Source organism: Cupressus sempervirens, chromosome 7, assembly GCF_028749045.1.
Source record: "Cupressus sempervirens isolate cs-2001-9-10 chromosome 7, ASM2874904v1, whole genome shotgun sequence".
Taxonomy (NCBI): Eukaryota; Viridiplantae; Streptophyta; class Pinopsida; order Cupressales; family Cupressaceae; genus Cupressus; species Cupressus sempervirens.
The window spans coordinates 142671791-142683361 of NC_143124.1; the positions used below are offsets into that span (position 1 = coordinate 142671791).

Sequence of the window (11571 nt, forward strand, 5' to 3'; positions counted from 1 at the left end):
TGGATAATACATGAGATTGCACAATATTGATTGCTACGGTCAATGCCAGATATTAAACATAGAGAAGTAGAACTATGCCTCTATGTTTACTCAATTTTTTCGGAACTCCATCTCTGTGACTAAAAAGTAGATTCTACTATTTGTATTACATCCTTTAAACAATTGAAAGATCTTGATCTTTACTACTTGAGTGCAGAATTCCAGAGTTTGTAAACTCTTTGATGTGAAATTACACAAGTCAATAAGCTAACTAAAGCCAAAAGAAGCAATTGTTTCTATACCAAGGTCGATTTCATTTTATTTTATGAGAAACATATCAAATTTTCTGATTTCAAGTTGGGATGAATAATGGGGGCGTACATTCTTAGTTTAAGATTATTATCTTCCTCCAACAGTGGAGGCCAAGATAATGTTTCGATTGAGCTTTTTGTTTTGGAGGTAAATGATCCCTAAATGTTTAATAGTTATTAATACATTTGCAATTAGAAAGGAAGCCTAAGAAGACTCATGCATTCAAATAATTGTCTTTTTATTTAGAAATTGTTACCATTTGTCCAAGATATTTGTTAATCACACTTGGGTGTGGTATCAGGGACGAGAATCATTCTTAAGCATCCTTTGTACACGATCTTTAAGTTCAGGAGGTGTAACTATATTACAATGATTTTATGGATTTCATTTAAGCTTATGGTTTTCATCATTCCCATTATTTAGTTTTTCGATTCTTTTGTTTTCAAATTTCTAACCATAGCATTTCTTGTCTAGCGGCTTTCCAGTTTTCCCTTTCGTTTCAAGATTCCAAGAAATTTATTACTCGTCCAACTCTAACTGTCCATAAATACTGTCTAGAGAAATGATTATGGTTTGGTATACATGTTAGGTAGCTAGCCCAAGCCCTCTATGGTCAGTTGGAAGTGGACCAAGGAAAGATTCGAAAGAGTGATGATAGCTTAGTTGACTATAAAATTCCAAAGATCTGCAAACATGTTGACTACATAACAAATTAATAGCCTAATTGGCTATAAAATTCCAATGATCACGTATATGCACCAAACTCACATTGAACTTTTCTTTCCTGCGAAATATATCCAATTGCACATTGTCAAATTTACCTTCTTGCAAAATTTATCCAACTAGGCTTTTGTGGCTTTTGAGTCCATTCTACGTATTAGTTAAAGGTTGATTTCGGAGACCATTTTCCTCTCCCAGTTGGATGAGTCCTCACTTTGCTTGCTCCTAGACAGATTTTCATACATACCCTCTTCTTCTATACGTTTTTTCTTTGTGTATCAATCCTACTTTATATAGACTATAATGAATGAAGAACTGTATAAAACCCTCTCAAAATTCCACAAATATTTCCATAACTTTCAAAAACAGTAAGTCAACCCAGCCATGCTAATGCTCCTATGAGATTTAGCCACAAAAATAAATTGATATTCCCAGTCCAGCCAATAAATCTGCACCGCTTCATGTTTAACGTGAACTACTGCATGCCTTGACTCTTTAAAATTTGTTTTGCATTCGAAGGAGTTTTTCCCCTCCGAACTCTCCACAATTCTTCATGGAGTTTTTAGCATGGCATTTTGTCAAACAATTCACTAGTAATTTTTTTATCTCCAAACAACCATCGTCTTCCTATAGCTGTGTCAGCCTAATGTGACTTCCATTGCCTGCTACTCATTCACTCCTAACACTTAACACTTACATGAAACAACTCATTTCCAGTTTTATCATTTCTGTGCAGACTCTTGAAATTCCTGATGATAAAACATATGTTTTCCACTCATTTTCCTTTATATGTGTTGCAGTTTTATAGTTTTAAAAAAAAACTTATTTCAGACATTTTTAAAAGTCTAGGTTAAAAGGTAAAAAGTGGAGTACCATTATTAGATTCTTTTATACAACTTGATTTTGATTATTACAGTTGGCAGACCTACAGGTACAAGTGCTAGTTTAAAATATTTTAAGAAACTGTTATGATAATTACGTCGAGAGGCGTTCTATACAATGGCAGCACAAATGCCCAGCACGGGAATATGCCAAGATTCCTTGTCAATAAAAAAGAATTGGGAGCAGTTACAAACTTCCAAATTAAATATTAAAAAAGAATTTCCGAAATAATAGCTGGCCGAAATAATAGGAAGCCAAATGGAGGCCGAAATAATAGGCCCGAAAAAGTAGGGCCCGAAAAAGTAGGACCCGAAAAAATAGGGCCCGAAAAAATAGGGGCGAAATAATCTCAATATGATTTTTTTTTTTTGTTAAATATAATTTTGCATGCACATTCATGCTTATTTTTTGCGGGGAGTGGGAGAATTTGAAACAAATTCGTGGAATGTGAAGAGACGTTTGTTGGGGGATATGAGGAGCCTCTCAGAAGTTATAAAACCAAGGCTCCTCATTTCATTTTCATTTTATGTTTTTGCAGGAAGGAAGAGGTGGAGGTTATTGGAGGATTAGATTGGAGTTTTTGGATAGGAGTAAATTGAAGTTTTGGAGTAACATTTTTGCAGGTGAGATTTCTATTTTTTATTTACATTTTCATTTAGATTTAGATGTAGATGTAAATTGAAATTCAAAATTAGTTATAATATTCTACTTTGATTTAGATTTCAATTTTAATTAATTTCAATTTGGTTGGCTCTCCTCCACAACAAACAGTGTATTGTGTATTTAATGGGTGCATTGGAATGCAGATTATCAGCCTAATGGCCAATCTCCAGTTTCCTCCACAAGCAAACCAATCTCTGGAAAGATCCCTCTTCCGAACCGAAAGGATGTGGCAGATTTCTTTCCTCCCCGGCCTCTGAAAACAGAGGAAATTCCCAATATAGTTGCTGATTTTTGAAATGCTGCCAGGAATGCAATAGATGCAGGTATGTTTTTTTATTCTGATCTATCTTGGTTTGAAGAAGAGAATGTTCCTTTTGTTGACATAATCAGTCCTTTTACGAACAGGTTTTGATGGTGTTGAGATCCATGGGGCGCATGGGTACCTTGTGGACCAGTTCATGAAGGACAGCGTGAATGATCAAACAGATGGCTATGGCAAAACATTGAAGAATCGTTGCAAATTTGCACTTGAAGTTGTGGAAGCAGTGGTGGAGGAAATCGGAGCAGAGCATGTGGGAATTCGGCTTTCTCCATTTTCGGATCATGCAGAAGCGTATGACTCAAATTCAGAGGCACTGGGACTTCACATGGCGGAGGCTCTGAATAAATATAAGATATTGTACGCTAATTTTTTTGAGCCCAAGATTGATAATTCGCAGACGACAATAGCGAGTGAAAAGAGCCTGATTCCCATAAGAACAGCATTCAAGGGAACATTTTTGGCTACAGGGGGTTATGATCGGGATGATGGTAACGAAGCTATTTCCAGTGGCAAGGCAGATTTGATTGCTTATGGCCAACTATTCTTGGTAACTGATATTTCTATTGTATATTCTCATGCCCAGCACGAGAAGTTTTAATCTATACAGTTTATTTTGTGCATTTAGTGCACAAAATAAAGAATGCATATGCAATCAATTTTTTTATCAATCTTTATGATAGCTTTTTTTTTAAAATAGAAAATAGAAATTATTCTTTTATGTATGTAGAAAAAAATTAGAAAGATTTTATGTATGTAAAAAATTAAAAGAATTCTATATACATCTAGATTTTTTGAAAAGAATTCTATTTACATCTAGATATTTTGATTGAATTCACCATAATGTAAAAACAAAATATAAAATAGAAATGTTAATATATGTATGTAGAAAAAATTAGAAAGATTGCATGCATCTAAAAAAATTCTATTTACATCTAGATTTTTTTAGAATGGAAAAAAATGGATAATAGAAATATCAATTGCATGTTTGTAGAAATAAATTAGAAAAACATGTATCTAGAAATTAAAAAGATTCTATATGTGTCTAATTTTTAGATTTTACTTTATTCTAAACTAATTATTGATGGAAGTATATTTTAAAAATATTTATGTAGTTTAAAGTTTAGATTTTAATTAATTTGTATGCAAATAGGAAAAAGAATAAATATTTTATATATATGTAGATTAATTTCTATTTTTAAAATTTACAAGTAAATGAGTACTTTATTCATTTAAAGTAAACAAGTTTTTAAGTAATATATTTTTATTTTAGAAATATATTAATCATAATTTTCATTTATTATTACTTATTTAATATACTTACTCTCAAATCTAAGACAATAGAAATGATATTTTATTAACTTTGAAATAGGGAAGTGTTAAGCAAGTTCGTTTACAAAAATACCAAAAATATATTTGGTCTTTGATCAAATTGGAGTTAATATTAGAAATATAAATATGATCATTAACAATTAAGCTAAATTCAGTTCAAAACAATAATATTATTTAAATTTAAATAATTTTTTTTGAAAAGAATTCTATTTACATCTACATATTTTGATTGAAATAACCATAATGTAAAAACAAAATATAAAATAGAAATGTTAATATATGTATGTAGAAAAAATTAGAAAGATTGCATGCATCTAAAAAAATTCTATTTACATCTAGATTTTTTTTAAATGGAAAAAAATGGATAATAGAAATATCAATTACATGTTTGTAGAAATAAATTAGAAAAACATGTATATAGAAATTAAAAAGATTCTATATGTGTCTAATTTTTAGATTTGACTTTATTCTAAACTATTTATTGATGGATATATATTTTAAAAATATTTATGTAGTTTAAAGTTTAGATTTTAATTAATTTGTATGAAAATAGGAAAAAGAATAAATATTTTATATATAAGTAGATTAATTTCTATTTTTAAAATTTACAAGTAAATGAGTACTTTATTCATTTAAAGTAAACAAGTTTTTAAGTAATATATTTTTATTTTAGAAATATATTAATCATAATGTTCATTTATTATTACTTATTTAATATACTTACTCTCAAATCTAAGACAATAGAAATGATATTTTATTAACTTTGAAATAGGGAAGTGTTAAGCAAGTTCGTTTACAAAAATAACAAAAATATATTTCGTCTTTGATCAAATTGGAGTTAATATTAGAAATATAAATATGATCATTAACAATTAAGCTAAATTCAATTCAAAATAATAATATTATTTAAATTTAAATAAAATAAGCCATGTTTACTTTGAAACATCAAACAACTAATTAACTAATACAATAATTAAAATAAATGAATCTATTATGACATAGAAAAATATTTTCGAAGTATAATTTCTTTGTTTTTGAATCAATATGAGTTTTTTTTCTACTTGAAAAGATAAACCATCCTAATTGTCATCCTTAGTTAACCCTAACAACAACCCCTACCTTAGCCCTAGCCCCAACAATGATGTACAATATAACTATAATCCAACATTAAACTATAATTATAGCACTAAAACATATCCCTATTGATATTCTAAACTCTAATCATAACGAAAATCTTAGTCCAAATCATAATCTAAACCAAAAACCTACACACTAATATTGGTTATAGTCCTAACCCTAAAATCTAACCCTTAACCATAATGTAAAAACAAACTCCAAAATATTGATCAAAATCCTAAACCTACCTATATGGATAACCATGATATTAAACTCTAAATCCAGTCCCAAGGTCCTAACCATGGTGTAAACCTATAACCGAACTCTTAAAAAATTTACTAATCCCTGATCCTAATCACATTCCCAACTTTAAACTTGAACCATAAGCCATAGTTGTAACCATAATCATAAACTTAAACAAAACCCTAACCCTAAAGGTACAATCATAAAATTAATAATAGCTTAGACCCTAATCCTAGCACAAACCACAATCATGACCAAATATAAATCTTCACCTTACCCCTAATCATAATTTCAATGTTAACCCTAACATTAGTTTCAATCCTACCATGATATGAACCCTAATATAGACTTCACCTTGATCCTCACCCTAATCTTAAGTCTAATTAAACCCTGACTAAAACCTAATCTAAATGATATATCTAACTATAATCCTAACTTTAATTATCATAAAACCCAATGCTAACCCTCATGTATATTTAATCCCTAATCTTAACTCTAAATATTCTATAAACTCTAGAATTGACCTTGATTCTAACCATAACCCTAAAATCTAAATTGTAACCATAGCATGAAAGGTGGGGACCCCCACTACATGGCACAATTCTGGGTCTTGGAGCCTCACGAAAGCAATACAGAGTGAGGAAATGTCAGAAAGGTGACATGTACTAGCATGACGCAATTTTGGGCTTTAGAGCATTGCAGAAACAATGCAGCGCAAGGAGGTGCTAGAATGGAGACTCATGGAAAGAAGAGGAAAGACATTCATGTTGCTGGCAAAAAACTATGAAAAGAGATAACATGATGTCTTGACCTCCCACAAAAAATGCAAGGTTGATCCCAAGGGGGAATTTGGTTTCCCCAAAAATGAATGATGGTTATCGATGAAGGTCTTCCTCTCGAAATAGACGGCATAGATGCATCGTGAATCCTCACCAATGAAGGATTAAATCGCAACCGTCGATGTAGATTCTCCCCTCAAAAAGGATGACTGAGATGCAACAAGGAAACTCCTCCCAATGAAGGATTAAGTCACATTCATCGATCAAGATTGGCTTTATTTCCAATGGATGACTAAGATGTAGTGAAGAGATTCCTCCCAACAAACGAAGAAGATAGCACAAAAGGTGTGAACCCCCTCCATGTGGCACAATTTTGGGTCTCAAAGACTCATGAAAGCATTGTGGAGTGAGGAAATGTTGGAAAGGCAATGCATGGTAGCATGATGCAATTTTGGGCTTCAGAGAATTGAAGAAACAATGTAGCATGACGATGCATCAGAATGGAGATGCATGGCAGCATCTTGTGCAATTCTAGGCTTTAGAGTGTTTCGAATACACTAGCGTATAGAGAAAAGTTAGAATGGGAATGCATGGCAACATCTTGCACTTTTGGGAAGATGGGAAGATAGCTCGCGAAGAAATAAGATTTATCGAATCTCGCAGCATGAATCAACCCAACCAAGAAAAAATGATCCAGCGTGGTCAATGAAGAAATCGAGCCAACACAAAATGTTAGCCGCCAAATTTAGCGATGTTAACCCTCTGCAAAGAACCTATCCCATTTAAGGTCTCTCAGATCAGACATCAGTGATGGGTTGAATAGGGGGAAAAAATAGCACACAATGCCCTCCTAAATGAAATTCTAAATGTAACACTAATAACCATGGTCCTACTTCTTTCCCTAACCTTATCCATGAGCGTGGGAATATACATATTATTATATAGGGCACCTTATATAATAATAAATATAATCTAAAATCCCAACCCTTACTCCCCTCCTAAATATAACAGTGACCATAAGAAAACTTCTAAATATAACCCTTCCTCTAACTCTAGCCTTAACCATGAGCATAACCCTAGCCTTAACCATGAGCATAACTCTAACTCTAGATCTAACTCTACCATAATTGGACACTAACCCTTACCCTAACCTTAATTTTGATCCTAACTCAAACCCTAACCCTAACTCTAACCTTAACCTTGATTCAAACCTCAACCCTAACCCTAACCCTGGCCTTACTATAACCCTAACCCTAATCATAACCATAACCATAACTCTAACCCTAACCTTAACCATGGCCATAACTCTAACCCTAACCTTAACCATAAACATAACTCTAATCTGAACCTTAACCATAACTCTAATGATAACCATAACCATAATTCTATCCTTGACCTTAACCATAGCTCAAACCCTAACCCTAACTCCAACCCTAACCCTAATGCTAACCCTAACCCTAATTCTATCCCTAAGGTTAACATTAACTGTAATGTTAACTTTGTCCCTAACCATATATCTACGTATGACTATAACATTTTACATTACAATATCCCAAAAAAAAAAAAAATTATCTAAATTAAATTCCTTATATTAAATTAAAAGATATATTTGACTCAAACCCTATCCCGAACCCTATCCCCACTATAACCCTAACCATAACCATAATGATGACTCTAACCCTAACCTTAACCATGAGCATTACTCTAAACCTAACATTAACGATAAGCATAACTCTACCCCTAACTCTAACCCTAATTCTAACTCTACCATAATTGGATTCTAACCCTATCCCTAACCCTAACTATAAGCATAAGTCTAACCCTAGCCTTAACCATGAGCATAACTCTAAGTTTGGATTTGACTCTACCATAATTGGACTCTAACCTTAACCCTAACCTTAATTTTGATCCTAACTCAAACCCTAACCCTTTAAACTCTAACCTTAACCTTGACTCAAACCTTAACCCTAACCCTAATGTTAGCCTTACTATAACCCTAACACTAACCCTAATCATAACCATAACTCTAACCCTAACCTTAACCATGACCATAACATTAACCCTAACCTTAAGCATAAACATAACTCTAATCTAAACCATAACCATAACTCTAGCAATAACCATAACCATAACTCTATCCCTAACCTTAACCATAGCTCAAACCCTAACCCTAACTCCAACCCTAACTCTAATGCTAACCCTAACCCTAATTCTATCCCTAAGGTTAACATTAACTATAATGGTAACTTTTTCCCTAACCATATATCTATGTATGACTATAACATTTTACATTACAATATCCCAAAAATAAAAAATATATTTTTAATCTATATTAAACTCCTTATATTAAATTTTTAAAAATATTTTGAAGCATAATTTTATACTAACTTCATACAACTCTAATTAAAAATTAATTAACAATTTTATAGTAACCTTATCAAAATAAAAAATAAAAAGTAAATATTTTTCCTATTGCGCTGCAACTGCCACTAGCTATATATACCTCTATATATATTACGCCGAGATTAATCATTCTCGAGGCGCCTATTTTTATTTTCATTAATCCCAACTTTGATTAAAATAACTTTGGGATTAAATAAAAATAGGCGCCTCGAGAACGATTAATCTCGGCGTAATATATATAGAGGTATATATAGCTAGTAATAAACTTGTGTTGCATTCCCAACATAGAGTTCTGGAAATTTTAAATGTATAGCTTGTGACCATTATTGAAATCATTTATACTCTTAGCGGAATCTTGCGTACTTCCCATGATGTTTTTGGTCTTTGATTCAAAAGAGGCAGTCTTTATTTTAAATAGTTTATCCCACACACAACCGAAAAAAACATAGAACCCTAGATATCCATCACATGCTTGACATCTCTATTTAAACTAGGGCACTCTAGCACTAACAAACCCTTCTCATGCAAACCGAATTTGCAAATTTCTTAGGGTGCGTTGAACATGAGGAAAAATATGTACTTTTGAGGACGAAAAATATAATTTACTATGAATAGAAAAAGTTATGACCGAACCAACTTTTTATCCTACAAAGTTGTTCAACTTGATTAAAAAAATTGTGGTAAAAGATTTTTCCTAGCTATCCAAAACCACTAGAGGTAAAAAAACCGCGAGTCCAAACTATGAGAAAGTGCTAAAAATAGGATTCATTACCTCCAAAACCCAAGACACCATATAATGGGAACTCACAACTACTCTTTCACTGGGTATGAGCAATCTTCTTTCAAAAGCTCTTATGTGCATGCCCAAATAGGACACAGGTGAATAAAGGGGCACAAGGTGGGCCTTAAACGTGCATCCACAATCATTGTGTTGGAGGATTCTCCTACAGTTGGAGATTGTACACAATTTAGAGGGGCCTCAACCAATGTGTCTATATCTCTCTTAGCAAGAATGCAAGTGATAGGCAAACAGGAAAATTGTAGGTAGCCAAAATAGGGCATGACACTTTGAAAACTTTCAATCACGCTAAGAAAATGCATACAGTTTCTATCAATGGTTGTCACTCCAACTCTACTGCCATCAGAAGGTTGTGGCCACTATATTTAAACATCTTAATCATCTCACACTATAGCTCCTCTAACTTTCTTAATTGGGGGCAAGAGTTGTTGCCATGGTTCAATTTTAAAAAATACTTCATTTCCAATTACATTGGTTCTAATACCAAACAGATATTAAGTTAGAGGTCAATGTTTTGATTTTATTTATTCGTACGATAAAAAAATATAAAAATCTACTTGATGAGGTGACAACTGGAGGCAAACAATCATTTGAATGGTTGTCATAATTACACAATAGCTAACCAAAAATGTAACAAAAGTTATACCACTACTCAGCTAATGTTCCAATGGCTTTCAACAAATATTAGCCATTAATGTCATCTCTTGATTGTATCCATTCAATAGCATCTCAAAATATCATAAAATGTAACAGTAATGTCTCATCACTCAAATATATAATCATTAATTATATAATCATTAATTGTAACTACCATTCTATGATGCAACTAGATTTACTTTTGGTAAGATTTTCTTTATTTTAGTTAATGTTGTTTCTATAGAAAATATAACTTCATAGATTAACTATTTTGCTTAGCAAACAATTAATGTCTAGTAAAAGGCAGTGGGTGTTGAGTGAGCTCGGCATGTTAAGGAGCTGAATGGAAGTTTACTCAGCAATAGTAGATGTCTAGTGGCTCGGTCACCAAAGGGAGGTGGAGCTTGGCAACAAAACTTGGATACTAGTGAGACTAAGTGAACTTAGTCAACGAAGGAACCGAGTGAGCTCAGTTGAGTCAACAAGATAAAGACTCAATGAGCTTGGTAAGCACAAGAGAGAACTTGGTAAATCCTTCTATGACTTGACAAGAACAAGAAAGCATATAATGACTGAGTGAGCACAAGGAGAGATCAGTTAATAAAGGAGCTGAGTGAGTTAATCACAGACTTGCTATTTTGTCTATTGCACCATTAAAACAAAAAAGAAGACAACAGAGAACATGCAACTTTGAATTTCTAAAATGCAATACATAATAGATATAAAGGAGGCAATAATGATAATATAACTACTTGCTTGATTTCTATTCACAAACTGATTCAACTAAACTTACAAATCTAGGAGCATAGGGCTTCAACCAAAAACAAAATACTTTAAACTACAACTTCTACTTGTAATATAAAATTGCAGCACTACAAAGCTACATACAATAATGCTTGGAGCAATCACTTCTTCATAGGATGATCAAAATGAACTTACAAAGAACAATGAGAACTAATCATTTGTTGTTGGAAATCTGATCATCTTCTATTCCTTCTTCTCTTTGAACTCTCTTTTGTTTGTTTTGCTCCTCTTCTAATTTGTTGACTCTCTCTAGATGTGAAATGAATTAGACTTCATTCCCTTTTGACTTGTCACAAAAATTTTCCCTCTATTTTTGGATTTCAAACTCACCTACCATATTAGATATGTTAGGTGAGTAGGTGGGCATTTGGGTCAAGGGAAACCCATTGTTTTGAACACTCCCCCTTTGTCCTAAGACAAACAAACAAGGATCACTCTTGATCCATATCAACTATGCCAAGACTATTTCTTAGATGCACATAAGTTGCTATGTCCAATGGCTTAGTAAATAACTCTTCTAATTGTTGCTTAACCTTACAAAATTTCATGTTGATGTCTCCATTCTCCACCAACTCTCTGATGAA

The 11571-nt window shown here is 32.5% G+C and overlaps 1 pseudogene; it reads left to right on the forward strand.

Annotated features, from left to right (window-relative positions):
- The first annotated feature begins 348 nt into the window (after positions 1–348).
- LOC149545931 (putative 12-oxophytodienoate reductase 11) lies at positions 349–3476 on the forward strand (annotated as a pseudogene).
- Positions 3477–11571: the final 8095 nt, after the last annotated feature.